The 16,747-nt window shown below is 34.5% G+C and overlaps 1 pseudogene; it reads left to right on the top strand.

The window, feature by feature from the left end:
- The first annotated feature begins 818 nt into the window (after positions 1-818).
- Positions 819-1,703, top strand: LOC112611133 (annotated as a pseudogene).
- The last annotated feature ends 15,044 nt before the right edge of the window (positions 1,704-16,747 follow it).

The following is a 16,747-nucleotide window of genomic DNA, read 5'->3' as shown; positions in this document are numbered from 1 at the left end:
TTTCCTCCTACAACCTTCTCTTCCCATTTTCTTCTTTACTTTTAAATGTCATCTCTGTTCTCAAATTATTTAGGATAGTGCTTGCAAAAGGGTAATATAATTTCTAGGTAATTTGACATATCCCTTAGATAAAACTGTTGTTTGTATATTTCTTTATTTGTGCTTCATTTAATATGAGTCCACTATTTTGTATGACTTAAATGGGTCAAAATTTAATAAAATCATATGAAAGGTGTCAGGTTTCCAAAGGGAGTAGCTTGATTTATCTTTGGATTTTTTTAACCTCATTTCATAAAGTCTTCTTTTTTTGTAAGTGATTTACATGCAATTCTTTCATTTTATATATGCATATATATAATTATAAATTTAAATTATAAATTTAAATTTAGAGTAACACCGTAATGAGATATGCCACAGAGTAATTTTACATTCATTACTGGTTAATTATACCAATCAGTTAATCCATATATTAGGGAAAGTTTTGATTTTGTTCTTTAACATAAATATTAAAACCACACATTTTTAACTGATTTTCTCTAATGAGTCATTAGAGCTGAAAGCACGTATTTAAACAATTGAAATTCTTCTGCTTTGATGTAAAAGGACAACATTGTTCACACATTTCTTAGAACTAATTCAGACCCTTGGAAGAAAACAATTTAAAAAATAAATTTTTATAAGCTCATATAAGATTGAAATATGCGATATTAAAAACTCAATGTCCCTGACGTGATTCTGTCCTGAGTGGCTGTTCTCTTGAGACATGGTCGTTTATCTCCACCCGCCTTCTCCCCCACCTGAGTGCATGCCGCCACCCGATGGAAGATTCGAGGGACATGGACATGTCCCCCCGAGGCCCCAGAATTATCTTTTCAGTAGTGAATTAAAGGCTTACAAAGATTATCACTTTAACGTGGATAATGATGAAAATGAGCACCAGTTATCTTTAAGAACGGTGAGTTTAAGGTCTGGTGCAAAGGATGAATTGCACATTGTTGAAGCAGAGGCAATGAATTATGGAGGCAGTCCAATTAAAGTAGCGCTGGCAACTTTGACGATGTCTGTACAGCCAATAGTTTCCCTTGGGGGCTTTGAAATAACACCACTAGTGCTCTTACGGTTGAAGTGTGGTTCAGGGCCAGTGCATATTAGTGGACATCGCCTAGTAGCTGGGAAGGAAAATGCAGAGTCAGAAGATGATGAGGAGGAGGATGTGAAACTCTTAAGTACATCTGGAAAGCTTTCTGCCCCTGGAGGTGGTAGCAAGTTTCCACAGAAAAAAATAAAATTTGCTACTGATGAAGATGATGATGAAGCTGATGATGACGAAGAAGATGATGATGATTTTGATGAGGAGGAAACAGAAGAAAAAGCACCAGTGAAAAAATCTATATGAGATACTCCAGCCAAAAATGCACAAAATTCAAATCAGAATGGAAAAGACTCAAAAACCATCATCAACACCAAAATCAAAAGGACAAAAATCCTACAAAAAAAAACAGGCAAAAACTCCTGAAACACCAAAATAACCTAGTTCTGTAGAAGACATTAAAGCAAAAATGCAAGCAAGTATAGAAAAAGGTGGTTTCCTTCCCAAAGTGGAAGCCAAGTTCATCAATTATGTGAAGAACTGCTTCCAGATGACTGACCAGGAGTCTATTCAAGATCATTGGCAGTGGAGGAAGTCTCTTTTAAGAAAATAGTTCAAACAATTTGTCAAAAATTTTCTCTCCTATTTTATTTCTGTTAACAGTTGATATCTGGGGGTCCTATTTATAATGCAGAGTGAGAACTTTCCCTACCATGTTTGATAAATGTCCAGATTCCACTGACAAGAATGTGTTGTCCAAAATGCCTGTTTAGTTTTTAAAGATGGAACTCCACCCTTTGCTTGGTTTTAAGTATATGTGGAGTATTATGATAGGACATAACAATAGTGGTAGTCAGACATGGAAATGGTGGGGAAACAAAAATATACATGTGAAATAAAACTCAGTATTAAAAAGGCAAACTCAATGTATTAATTTTAAAATTTAATCACCGTGTCAAACAATTCAAAGAAACAAAATAAATTATTTGAAAATGAAAATTTTGTCACAGGTGAGAAACGAAGCCACAAGTAAATTGGCAGTAAGCAATGAAGGAAAGAAAGTGTGATGGTAGAATTATTTGTTTCAACTAGTTATTGGTTTTAACTTGCTAAAAAGTTATTGTCAGAGTCAAAAGATGCAAAATGAGAAAGATGTGTTTTGTATTATCAATTATGTATATTTATTTGTAATTATTATGGATGTGTAATAGTTTTATGTAGTTATGGGGTATTTGTGAAATTTTGATACAAGAAAAAAATGTGTAACAACCAAATCAGGATAATTGGAGTATCCGTCACCTCAAGTATTATCATTTCTTTGTGTTAGGAACACTGTAATTCCACTCTATTAGTTATTTAAAAATATACAATGAATGATCGTTAACCATAGTCTATTGTGCTACCAAACACTAGGTATTCATTCTATCTGACTAAATCCTGGTACCCATTAACCGTCCTCTCTTTTTTCCCTGCTCTCCACACTCCTTTCCAGCCACTGGGACCCATCATTCTTTGGGCCTAATGCACAAATCTGAATATTTGTTTAAAACTATATTTAAGTATGGTAAGTTTTATCCAACAAGTGTATGTAGTGTTTATTTAAATCTATGATAAATTTAGGACTTAAATAAACAAGAATAACACCATGAAAGGTCTCCTATTTCATGGCAAGTAATTGGATTTTTTCCATGTATTTCATGAGATATTTAAGAGGTTTTAGAGTATAGAGATTGTGGTAGAGGTCAAGAGTATATATATTTTTTTCTCTAGGTCACCTTTGTGACCTTGTGTGTCACAGAATTGACACAAAAGTTCTTAACATATAACTATGCAAATGAGAAATGAACAAAGCCTGAATTTTAGTTTTAGAGGGTGACTTGGAGAAAAATATATACATTCGTGCCCAGAGGGAGTCCATAGAGACGTTTCTTTATACAGGAATGCACCGCATAATGATTTTTCGGTCAACAACAGATTGTATATACTGTGGTGGTCACTAAAATTATAATGGAGCTCGAAAATTCCTATCACCTAGTGATACTGTAACAGCCATAATGTCTTAACACAATGCATCACTCCTATTTGTGATCATGCTGTTGTAAACAAACCTCCTTTCATACCAGTCCTATAAAATATATAGCACATACAATTATGTACAATTTATAGTGCTTGACAATGATAATGAAACTATGTTGTTGGTTTATATATTTGCCATAATTTATACTTTTATTTTAGAGGGTATTCCTTGTACTTATTTTTTTTTTTTTAAGTTAACTTAAAACAGCCTCAGGCAGGTCCTTTGGGAGGTATTCTAGAAGAAGGCATCGTTATCATAGGACATGATAGCTTCATGCATATTATTGGCCCTGAAGACTTTCCAGTGTGACAAGAAGTGGAATTAGAAGACAGCGATATTGATTATCTTGATACTGTGTAGTCCTGGACTAAGATGTGTTTGAGACTTAGTTTTTAACAACAAAGTTTAAAATTAAAAAGAAATAAAAATTTAGAAATAGACAAAAGCTTATAAAATAAGAATATAAAGAAATGAAGTATTTTAGTACAGCTGTACAATGTATTTATGTTTTAAGTGAAGTATTATTATAACAGAGCCAAAAAAGTAGAGCAAAAAAAAAAAAAAAGGCCAGGCACAGTGACTCACTCATGCCTATAATCCCAGCACTTTGGGATGCTGAGGTGGGTAGATGACTTGAACTCAGGAATTCAAGACTGGCCTAGGCAACATGGCTCAACCCTGTCTCTACTAAAGAACACAAAAAAGGCCAGACCTGGTAGTTCATGCCTGTAATCCCAGCACTTTGGGAGGCTGAGGCTGGCAGACCTTTTGTGGTCAGGAGTTTGAGACCAGCCTGGCCAACATGGTGAAACCGCATCTCCACTAAGCATAGAAAAAATAGCCAGGCATGGTGACACGTGCCTGTAATCCCAGCTACTGGGGAGACTGAGACAGGAGAATCGCTTGAACTTGTGAGGTGGAGGTTGCAGTGAGCTGAGATCATGCCACTGTACTCCAGCCTGGGCAACAGAGTGAGACTCTTGACAGAACAAGACTCCATCTCAAAAACAAAAATTAAAAATAAGTAAATAAATCAATAAATAAAAATAAAAAACACAAAAATTAGCCAGGCATGGTGTTGCGTGCCTGTGATCCCAGCCTGAGATAGGAGGATCGCTTGAAACCAGGAGGTGGAGGTTGCAGTGAGCCATGATCATGCCACTTCATCCCAGCCTCGACAACAGGGTGAGACTGTCTCAAATAAAAATAAAATAAAATAAAAAGAGAAAAGAAAAAAGTTAAAGAAAACAAGTTTATAAAGAAAAAAAATTAAAGTAAGCTAAGGTTAATTTACTATTGGAGAAGCAATTTTTAAAAAATAAATTTAGTGTAAGCAAAATGAAGTAGTGTATAGCAATGTGCTAGGCCTTCACATTCACTCCCCACTCACTCACTGACCCACCTTGAGCAGCTTCTAGTCCTGCAAGCTCCATTCGTGGTAGGTGTTCTATAAAGTAGTACCTTTTTTCATCTTTTATATTGTATTTTCATTGTATCTTTTCTATGTTTATACATATTTAGATACACAAACACAAATTTTATTAAAATTGCTTCAATATTCCATGCAGTACATGTGGAACAGGTTTGTAGACTAAGAGCAATGGATTGTACAAGATAGCCTAGATGTGTGACAGACTATATCATCTAGGTTTGTGTAAGTACACTCTATGATGTATGCACAATGACAAAATCACCTAAGGATGCATTCCTCAGATTGTATACCCATCATTAAGTGACAAATGACTGTATTTGTCTTGTCACTAATTGGACTGAGAAAAAAGTTAAGGAATTAATAGGAGAGAAAAAAATAACTAATATTCATTTCTTTTAAATGATAGTATTAAGAAATAGTACCTCAGGCAGAGAATGATGATATCATTATCTTTAAGCCTTCATGGTTGCAGGTTTATGCACCCCTTCAATTTTGTAAAAATACAAAAATATGATCATATATAAAATGAATTTCTTTTAATTGTAGTTTTATCTTTATATTTTTATTCATCTCTCCCATTTCTGTCACTGTCCTCTCAAGCAAGTCATCACTTTCCCTACACCTGTTCCTTAACCCATCTTAACACTTCAAAACATAAATATGTATATACACACATAAACATACAAAGATGGATGCTCATCTACATATACAAGGTTCATTTTATGTCATGTTTTTTAAAAAATGAGAAGTATGCACACTATTCTGAATCCCACTTTTTCTCTCTTAGTAACACCTTTGGAATCCTTTCAAGTCAATTCTAAAACCTTTTAGTCATGGTTTTAAGGGGTCCATTATCTCCCTGTGGCTGCCTTTTGTGAAATGTGTCATACTTTTAGAAACATACATTCCTGTATTGATTAGCATTGACACTATTTTCTATTATTCTACATTATTAGAGTGGCTGTATGTATTTGTGTGTACATGCCAGGCTAATTTTACAGTGGCAGTTGCGTTTTTTTACTCTCAAAATATCCCAGTGCCTACATGCTAGGCTAATTTAACAGTGGCAGTGCGTTTTTTCACTCTCAAAATATCCCAGTGCCTAACTCTGTTGCTAGGGAGATGTAGTAGTGTTTTGAAAGGTAAAGAAAATAAGACTAGCTAGGAGCTTTAAAATCTGAAGATGGGCATAGCAGAGAAGCCTGTGAGTTTTCTTTTTACTGCTATATCATAGAATAAATGCTGGAGAAGCTAGTAACCTGGAACAATAATAGCTACACACACACACACACACACACACACACACAGCTACCTAAACATAAGTCTACTCTTTCCAGCCAAAAGAACAGAAAACAGGTGATCTAACAAGGTACATAACTTTAGACCATAATTGCTTTCTAGCAGCCAAAGCCCACAGAACTGACATTGGTCCTACACCCAATTTCACCATAAAATGTCAAGTGTTGAGCCTAGATTTCCAACCACGTCACATTTCAAAAACCACTCCTCACACTACCTCCCAAGCAAAGGCTTTATCTGAGAAAATCAACTAGGGAGTCAGGACTGTCATCCAAATGTGTAACGAAGCCCCTCACTGTGGAGTCAGTGGAGACCATGTGGGAAATAGTAACAAGGTATCTTCCAGTCAGGGAGGTATCAGTGAAGTCTTCATGGAGAGCAGTACTCACACTGTGCCAGAAATACTGATGAGCCCATCACTTATAATGTCAACGGAAGCTGAGTAGGGAACCAGGAATTCCACCTGCCCTCAGCATTAACAAAGCAGAACTCTCTACCTGCTACCAATGTGCTATCAAAAGAAGGCAGCTAAAATTAAAATTTTACATAAGATCCAGAGTCTCATAACATAGTACCACCTTTCACTTCCCCTACCCCCGGCCCTGCCGCCAACAACAACAACAACAAAATTAACAGTGAGACTCGGACCTTTGGGACTACTAACCAAAAAAAAAAAAAACAAAAAAAAAAACAAAAAAAACACAAAAAAACAAAAACTAACTTTTGTGTCACCCAAGTTCTTAAAGGAGAGGAGAAAAAGATCAGGGACAATAAAGCATAGGAAGAAATCGCAGCTGAAAATTTCACACATTTGAAAGAGACATAAACCTATAGTTTCAAAAACCAGAACAAAACCCAAACAGAATAAACCTAACGAAATCCACACCAATGCACTTAATAGTCAAACTTCTGAAAACTAAAAACAAAGAAAAAATTTTGAAAGCAGCAAGAGAAAAATGACAGCTTACCTTTAGTGGAAAAAAATCAGTTGAATTACAGAGGATTTCTCATCAGAAACCATGGAGGCTAGAAGGAAATGGCATGACACTCTTTAAATGATGAAAGGAAATAACTGTCAACCCAGATCCTATATGCAGTGAAAATATCTTTCAGGAATAAAGAGAAAATCAGTAAATTCTAAGATAAAGAAAACCATAATTCAACACCCATTCATGACAAAACTCAGTGAACTATAGAGGAGAACTTTTCCAAATTAATGAAAAACACCTACAAAAACATATAGCTAAGATTATTCTCTTTTTTTTCTTTGTTTTAATTATACTTTAAGTTCTAGGGTACATGTGCACAACATGCAGGTTTGTTACATATGTATATGTGTGCCATGTTGGTGTGCTGCACCCATTAACTTATCATTTACATTAAGTATATCTCCTAATGCTACCCCTCCCCACTCCCCCACCCCACGACAGGTCCCGGTATGTGATACTCCCTACCCTGTGTCCAAGTGTTCTCATTGTCCAATTCCCACCTGTGAGTGAGAACATGCAGTGTTTGGTTTCCTGTCCTTGAGACAGTTTGCTCAGAATGATGGTTTGCAACTTCATCCGGTGTCCCTAAAAAGGACATGAACTCATCCTTTTTTATGGCTGCATAGTATTCCATGGTGTATATGTGCCACATTTTCTTAATCCAGTCTATCATTGATGGACATTTGGGTTGGTTCCAAGTCTTTGCTATTGTGAATAGTGCTGCGATAAACATACAACTACATGTGTCTTTATAGCAGCATGATTTATAATCCTTTGGGTATATACACAATAACGGGATTGCTGAGTCAAATGGTATTTCTTGTTCTAGATCCTCGAGGAATTGCTGCACTGTCTTCCACAACGGTTGAACTAGTTTACAGTCCCACCAACAGTGTAAAAGTGTTCCTATTTCTCCACATTCTCTCCAGCACCTGTTGTTTCCTAACTTTTTAATGATTGCCATTCTAACTGGTGTGAGATGGTATCTCATTGTGGTTTTGATTTGCATTTCTCTGATGGCCAGTGATGATGAGCATTTGTTTCATGTGTATGTTGGCTGCATAAATGCTTCTTTTGAGAAGTGTCTGTTCATATTCTTTGCCCACTTTTTGATGGGGTTGTTTGTTATTTTCTTGTAAGTTTGTTTGAGTTATTTGTAGATTCTGGATATTAACCGTTTGTCAGATGAGTAGATTGCAAAAATTTTCTACCATTCTGTAGGCTGCCTGTTCACTCTGATGGTAGTTTATTTTGCTGTGCAGAAGCTCTTTAGTTTAATTAGATCCCATGTGTCAATTTTGGCTTTTGTTGCCATTGCTTTTGGTGTTTTAGACATGAAGTCCTTGCCCATGCCTGTGTCCTGAATGGTATTGTCTAGGTTTCCTTCTAGGATTTTTATGGCTTTAGGTCTAACATTTAAGTCTTTAATCCATCTTGAATTAATTTTTGTTTAAGATGTAAGGAAGGGATCCAGTTTCAGCTTTCTACTTATGGCTAGCCTGTTTTCCCGACAGCATTTATTAAATAGGGAATCCTTTCCCTGTTTCTTGTTTTTGTCAGGTTTGTCAAAGATCAGATAGTTGTAGATGTGTAGTATTATTTCTGAGGGCTCTGTTCTGTTCATTTGGTCTATATCTCTGTTTTGGTACCAGTACCATGCTGTTTTGGTTACTGTAGCCTTGTATAGATATAAGTCAGGTAGTGTGATGCCTCCAGCTTTGTTCTTTTAGCTTAGGATTGTCTTGGTAATGTGGGCTCTTTTTTGGTTCCATATGAACTTTAAAGTAGTTTTTTTCCAATTCTGTGAAGAAAGTCATTTGTAGCTTGCTGGGGATGGCAATGAATCTATAAATTACCTTGGGCAGTGTGGCCATTTTCATGATATTGATTTTTCCTATCCATGAACATGGAATGTTCTTCCGTTTGTTTGTGTCTTCTTTTATTTCACTGAGCAGTGGTTTGTAGTTCTCCTTAAAGAGGTCTTTCCCATCCCTTGTAAGTTGGATTCCTAGGTATTTTATTCTCTTTGAAGCAATTGTAAATGTGCGTTCACTCATGATTTGGCTCTTTGTTTGCCTGTTATTGATGTATAAGAATGCTTCTGATTTTTGCACATTGATATTGTATTCTGAGACTTTGCTGAAGTTGCTTATCAGTTTAAGGAGATTTGGGGCTGAGATGATGGGGTTTTCTAAATATACAATCATGTCGTCTGCAAACAGGGACAATTTTACTTCCACTTTTTCTAATTGAATACCATTTATTTATTTATCCTGCCTGATTGCCCTGGTCAGAACTTCCAACACTGTGTTGAATAGGAGTGGTGAGAGAGGGCATCCCTGTCTTGTGCCAGTTTTCAAATGGAATACTTCCAGTTTTTGCCTATTCAGTATGATATTGGCTGTGGATTTGTCATAAATAGCTCTTATTATTTTGAGATACATCCCATCAATACTGAATTTATTGAGAGTTTTTAATATGAAAGGCTGTTGAATTTTGTCAAAGGCCTTGTCTGCATCTATTGAGATAATCATGTGGTTTTTGTCTTTGATTATGTTTATATGATGGATTATTTTTATTGATTTGTGTATGTTGAACCAGCCTTGCATCCCAGGGATGAAGCCCACTTGATGATGGTGGATAAGCTTTTTGATGTGCTGCTGGATTTGGTTTGCCAGTATTTTATTGAGGATTTTTGCATCAATGTTCACCAGGGATATTGGTCTAAAATTCTCTTTTTTGTTGTGTCTCTGCCAGGCTTTGGTATTAGGATGATACTGGCCTCATAAAATGAGTTAGGGAGGATTCCCTCTTTTTCTATTGATTGGAATAGTTTCAGAAGGAATGGTACCAGCTCCTCCTTGTACCTCTGGTAGAATCTGGCTGTAAATCCATCTGGTGCTAGACTTTTTTTGGTTGGTAGGCAATTAATTATTGCCTCAATTTCAGAGCCTGTTATTGGTCTATTCAGGGATTCAACTTCTTCCTGGTTTAGTCTTGGGAGGGTGTATGTTTCCAGGAATGTATCCATTTCTTCTAGATTTTCTAGTTTATTTGCAAAGAAGTGTTTATCATATTCTCTGATGGTAGTTTGCATTTCTGTGGGATTGGTGGTGATATCCCCTTTATCATTTTTTATTGCGTCGATTTGATTCTTCTCTCTTTTCTTCTTTATTAGTTTTGCTAGCAGTCTATCAATTTTGTTGATCTTTTCAAAAAACCAGCTCCAGGATTCATTGATTTTTTGAAGGGTTTTTGTGTCTCTATCTCCTTCAGTTCTGCTCTGATCTTAGTTATTTCTTGCCTTCTGCTAGCTTTTGAATGTGTTTGCTCTTGCTTCTCTAGTTCTTTAAATTGTGATATTAGGGTGTCAATTTTAGATCATTCCTGCTTTCTCTTGTGGACATTTAGTGCTATAAATTTCCCTCCACACTCTGTTTTAAATGTGTCCCAGAGATTCTGATACGTTGTGTCTTTGTTCTCATTGGTTTCAAAGAAAATCTTTATTTCTGCCTTCATTTCATTATGTACCCAGTAATCATTCAGGAGCACTATGTATCCAGTAATCATTCAGGAGGAGTTGTTCAGTGTCCAGTTTCCATGTAGTTGTGCAATTTTGAGTGAGTTTCTTAATCCTCAGTTCTAATTTGATTTATATGTGGTCTGAGAGACAGTTTGTTGTGATTTTTGTTCATTTACATGTGCTGGAGAGTGCTTTACTTTCAATTATGTGATTAATTTTGGAATAAGTGTGCTGTGGTGCTGAGAAGAATGTATATTCTGTTGATTTGGGGTGGAGAGTTCTGTAGATGTCTATTAGGTCCACTTGGTGCAGAGCTGAGTTCAATTCTTGGATATCCTTTTTAACTTTATGTTTTGTTGATCTGTCTAATGTTGACAGTGGATGTTAAAGTCTCCCATTATTATTGTATGGGAGTGTAAGTCTCTTTGTAGGTCTCTAAGGACTTGCTTTATGAATCTGGGTGCTCCTGTATTGGGTGCATATATATTTAGGATAGTGAGTTCTTCTTGTTGAATTGATCCCTTTATCATTATGTAATGGCTTTCTTTGTCTCTTTTGATCTTTGTTGGTTTAAAGTCTGTTTTATCAGAGACTAGGATTGCTACCCCCGCCTTTTTTGTTTTCTATTTGCTTCATAGATCTTCTTCTATCCCTTTATTTTGAACCTATCTGTGTCTATGTATGTGAGATGGGTCTCCTGAATACAGCACACTGATGGGTCTTGACTCTTTTTCCAATTTGCCAGTCGGTGTCTTTTAATTGGAGTATTTAGCCCATTTACATTTAAGGTTAATATTGTTATGTGTGAATTTAATCCTGTCATTATGGTGTTAGCTAGTTATTTTGCTTGTTAGTTGATGCAGTTTCTTCCTAGCATCAATGGACTTTACAATTTGACCTGTTTTTGCAGTGGCTGGTACTGGTTATTCCTTTCCATGTTTAGTGCTTCCTTCAGGAGCTCTTGTAGGGCAGGCCTGGCAGTGACAAAAGTTCTCAGCATTTGCTTGTCTGTAAAAGGATTTTATTTCTCCTTCACTTATGAAGCTTAGTTTGGCTGGATATGAAATTCTTGGTTGAAAATTCTTTTCTTTAAGAATGTTGAATATTGGCCCTGACTCTCTTCTGGCTTGAAGAGTTTCTGCTGAGAGATCCACTGTTAGTCTGGTGGGCTTCCCTTTGTGGGTAACCCGACCTTTCTCTCTGGCTGCCCTTAACATTTTCTTCTTCATTTCAACTTTGGCAAATCTGACAATTATGTGTTTTGGAGTTGCTCTTCTCGAAAGGTAGATAAAACCACAAAGATGGGGAAAAAACAGCAGAAAAGCTGAAAATTCTAAAAATTCGAGCACCACTCCCCTTCCAAAGAAACTCAGCTCCTTGCCAGCAACAGAACAAAGCTGGATGGAGAATGATTTTGACGAGTTGAGAGAAGTCTTCAGAGAATCAAACTTCTCCGAGCTGAAGGAGGAAGTTCGAACCCATCACAAAGAAGTTAAAAACCTTGAAAAAAGATTAAACGAATGGCTAACTAGAATAACTAGTGTAGAGAAGTCCTTAGATGACCTGATGTAGCTGAAAACCATGGCACGAGAACTATGTGACAAATGCACAAGCTTCAGTAGCTGATTCGATCAACTGGAAGAAAGGGTATCATTGATTGAATATCAAATGAATGAAATGAAGCAAGAAGAGAAGTTTAGAGGAAAAAAAAGAGTAAAAAGAAATGAACAAAGCCTCCAAGAAATATGGGACTTTGTTAAAAGACCAAATCTATGCCTGATTGATGTACCTGAAAGTGACGGGGAAAATGGAACCAAGTTGGAAAACACTCTGCAGGATATTATCCAAGAGAACTTCCCCAATCTAGCAAGGTAGGCCAACATTCAAATTCAGGAAATACAGAGAATGCCACAAAGATACTCCTTGAGAAGAGCAACTCTGAGACTTTTTTTTCTTTTGCTCAAATAATATTTTTTTTCTGGAAACGTTAAAAAAAGAAGTTTCTGCCCCTAGTATTAAACAAGAATCTTCTTTCAAACCAATCATCCTGTGGATAACATCTAAACTCCAGACAAACAAACAGCTATCTAAGGGCACTGGACAGAAATCAAGTGGAGGCAGACACTGGAAGGAAGTTGAAACCTGTAAGAAGGAAAACGTCACTGGATATATTTTTGTGTGTTTTCTTCTTTTTTAAATGGCTTTTAGTCTTAAATTACAACCCAGAATATGTCATGTGGGTGGCTAAAAGTTGGATTTAAAGTCAGCGGTCTTACTTTTGGAGTACTAGAGAACAAAATTGAGGCAACTATAGACGCTGGAACGTAAGGGAAAAATGCCAGGTAGGAGTTAAACAGAGAGGGGCACTCCAAATTCTGAGCATAAATTCAGTCGATCCCTGAGATTATGAATCAGTCACACATGGTTATGGCAGTTTCAAGCAACCCAGATAAACCTAAGGCTAATTAACAGCACAGATTTTCGCTGCCACTCACTTTACAAGGGTCAAGAGTTTGCAATTTGAATTCTGTCAATTGTATCTGGATTTTGTTTATAATATTTTGGAGAGTCATAAGATTCTGTTATGTTCCTCCAAACAGCACCCCATTGTGTGTGTGAGAGTGTGTGTGTGTGTGTGTGTGTGTGACTGCGTTTGTGGTCTTTTTCTCCTCTTTCACACACACTCCTTGGAGAAACATTACAGAATTTTGAGTGCCATTTATATACCTAAATATAATCTTATAAACTATTTTTCCTTTGACTTTGTGTTTATTACTTGAAATTATTTCGCTTTGCATTGATAGTATACTGGTATCAATGTTACCTCCTTATCTTTAAGATAATTATTCCTGTAATAGAAGTGCATTACATGTTTTTAATATATATTTCATCATTATCTAACCACATTATGAAATATTTATTGCTTTAATTTTTAAAAAACTTTTGACTGCTGAATTTTGTAGTTATATGATTCTAATATTAGCATAAATTATTATTTTGTTAATGTAAGCATGAGATAGTTTGTTTTTAGCCTTTCTGAAGTTGTTATAATACTGATGGACCTGTTTACTGTTATTGTGACTAGAGGCAACCTTCAAACGTTTCTGGTTGTAACAGATCATTTTATTGTTTTGCTTTTTACAATAAATATTTTTTACTCTTATGGAAGATAATTTTCTATTCCTATTTTTCATAGCTCAGTCATTGAGAAAGCTTATCTTTGTCAAATAGCATTAGAGTTTATTATATGAATTTTCATTTTTAATTGTTGGAGAGAGAGAAATAGATAAATAGATGGATTTCTGATAGGTAACCCAGTTATACTCAGGTAATAAATTCTGCTTGATACTAGTATATTACATGCTGTCTTGTGTTACCTGTACAGGTTTCTTAACAATCAGGAAGTTGTACTCATTTTGGTTCATTTTTATTGACTTTATTGAGGCACAATTTACCTAAAATAAAATTCACACATACGTGTAACAGCTCAGTGTGCTTGAAAAAATTTATTTACCAGGGTTATATTATATCAAGTTATAATACTTTTCCATCAACCCATTACGTTTTCATTTACCTTTTGGTAGTAAATCTTCATCCCCAATCTCTACTTCAAACAACACCAATTGGATTTCTACCATAGTTAAGTAAATCTACTTACAGAAATTCAAAAAAGAGAATCCTACAGTAAAAATCTTGGTAGATTTTACACAGCATATTCCTTTTGGAATTCAGACACTTAGTTTTGTGTATCAGTAGTTCATATTTTTTTTTTATTTATGGCTTATTAGCATCCCACAATATTAATATACCATGGCTTATGTATTCCTTTGCTATTTTTGTTGTTTAGGTTGTTTCCAGTTTCAACTGTTAAATATAAAACATAAATAATTATGCATAAGTATAGTTTGGCCAAATGTTTTCATTTTAAAAATTAATCCTAGAAGTGCAATTGGTGGGTCATATCTGCCAAACTGTTTTCCAAAGTAGTCTTGTCATTGTCTACTTACTTTTACATTGGTGAGAAATCTGGTTGCTCCACGTGCAGGCAGTTATCTTCAGAATTTTTAGTTTTTGCCATCTAATGAATGATAGATGATATTTTATTGTTTTTTAAATTGCATTTCCCTTATATAATTTATATTACACATTCATTCATTTGGTCACTGGACATTTATTCGTAATGTATTTTTTTGTAGTATCGGTTCAAGTCTTTCATTCTTTCGTGGTTTTTTTAACTTACTGATATTTAGTCATAAAAATCCTTCATGTACTCTGAACACAAGTCTTTTAACAGATATATGTATTGAGAAGGTCTATCACTGGCTGTGACTTTTCATTTATTTTAAAATTGTATCTTTTGAAAAGCAGGTGGTTTGACTGTTTATGTTAGTTCAGTTTATCATTTTAAAATGTTAATGTTGTATTCTGTCTAAATAATCTTTGCCATATGTGATGAGGATTTCTTCCTCGATTTTCTTCTAGAAACTTTAGCATTTTTCCTGAAGTAGGGTTGAGGTACATTTTCTTTACCATATGATCCAGTTGTTTCACTTAAAGGTTTTTATAATGTTTTTCTATCTTCATTGAATTCTATTGTCATCTTTTACATACGTCTATTATGTTTTGATTTATTGTTAATTATGCTGGATTATAGTCAAAGAGAAACACCTTAGAATACTAGATGACTCTTTCACTATTTCTCTCTCTCTTTATTCTGTTGCATGTTTTATAACTATCTAAATGAATTATCATAAATCTCTCATGGGTTTTTGATGATGTTGATTATTCTGTTACTTTAAGAAAGTAACCAGAGGAAACAATCAGTTAGCTATACTGTCAAATCCTTCCATTTATTTTCTTTTTGCATACCGTATTTCTTAAATTCTTAGACAAATGTATCAAAATCTTACATTTCTAAAATTTTTATTTTAGATATTTAGCATCTGTATTGTTCCATATATATTATATTTTGTGTGTTCTAATATCCTCAAAATCTACATCTCTTATCACAACATAATATTATTATTTATACTATTTGGTATTTTTAACTTTAATTTCACTCTGATATTTATTTCACCATTATTTTTAATATTCACAAAATCTTTTAATTTCTTTATTTATGTATTTTAAAGCATTGTCAATTATGTTTGATGTAGCACTTAACTATCTTATTTTGCTATACTATTTAGGATAGCTAACAGTGTATTTCCATCTGTTATACATCGGCAAAAGTAGCGCGCAATTTCTTATATAATTTTGTCTTCCAGAGCTACAAGATATGCTTATATGCCTTCTCTTATTTTTAGGAATTTGCCCCCTTCTGTCAAATTTAAATTGTCCTCTGCCTTAAAATTGCAGTCAACATAAAATATACCCAAATACATGATCCTTATTGTAGGGACACAGTTCTTTCAACTCACCAGTTAATTTGAGACAGAATCCAAGCATTCCCTATGACAATATTTTTCACATTTTATTAATTAATTGCTAATTAATGCTCTTAATCTGTGGAAAATGTTAAATAAATAAATGTTAAATCAAAGTCTCTGACAACTTATGTGGAAAGTAAAACTTCAAAATTTTTGAAATTATACACTGTCGGACAAACTGCAATATCTCCAGAGGTTTCTTCAGTCATATTCAGAAGCTCAAAATATTTTCAGGGTTTTTGGTTCTCTTAATAGCGTTGACATCAACTTGCAATAATACTGAATGTTCACATGCTTTTGAATACATCACAGGAAACAGTCCATACCCTGATTACTAAATGCTTAATTTTAATACTTATCTTGTTCTTCTTTAAATGTCTCCTTTCTTCAGAATTGAAAGGGTCTCAAAAAGTCATTTGGGTTTTTAAATAACATTAGATGAATAAAAGTTTTCTTCAAAAGGTTAAAAGAACCCATAACTTCTCAAATTGAGAAAACACAGATGATCCCTTTTGGTAATTATAAAAGGTCATATTTTAATCTAGTGCCTCAAACTGATAATAGGGAACAGCAATAAGACTATAGTTGAAGGTCATAACATCACAGGGAACTCAAAGTACATTACTATAAAATAAATTGAATGTAATATTTTTCTTTGGAAATTATTGGGTTTAACCAAGTTGAAACCCCCATATTTGATGTGAGTGTTTTTAAGGAGATATGTAGCTGACACTATTGTGGCAATTACAATAAAGAAGGGAAAGAAGTTTGGTGGATTATAATATTATTTAGTCATTTTTGTATTTATATAATTTATTTAGTTCGTATGGAATAAAAGTAGTTTTTATATTTTTTAATTTTATAACAATATATTGATCTTTTTTATTTTAAAAATTGCTTTAAAAATA

This window comes from Theropithecus gelada, chromosome 17 (assembly GCF_003255815.1).
Source record: "Theropithecus gelada isolate Dixy chromosome 17, Tgel_1.0, whole genome shotgun sequence".
NCBI lineage: Eukaryota > Metazoa > Chordata > Mammalia > Primates > Cercopithecidae > Theropithecus > Theropithecus gelada.
Note: the sequence above shows the minus strand (reverse complement) of the source record. Positions and strands in the feature narration are given on the sequence as shown.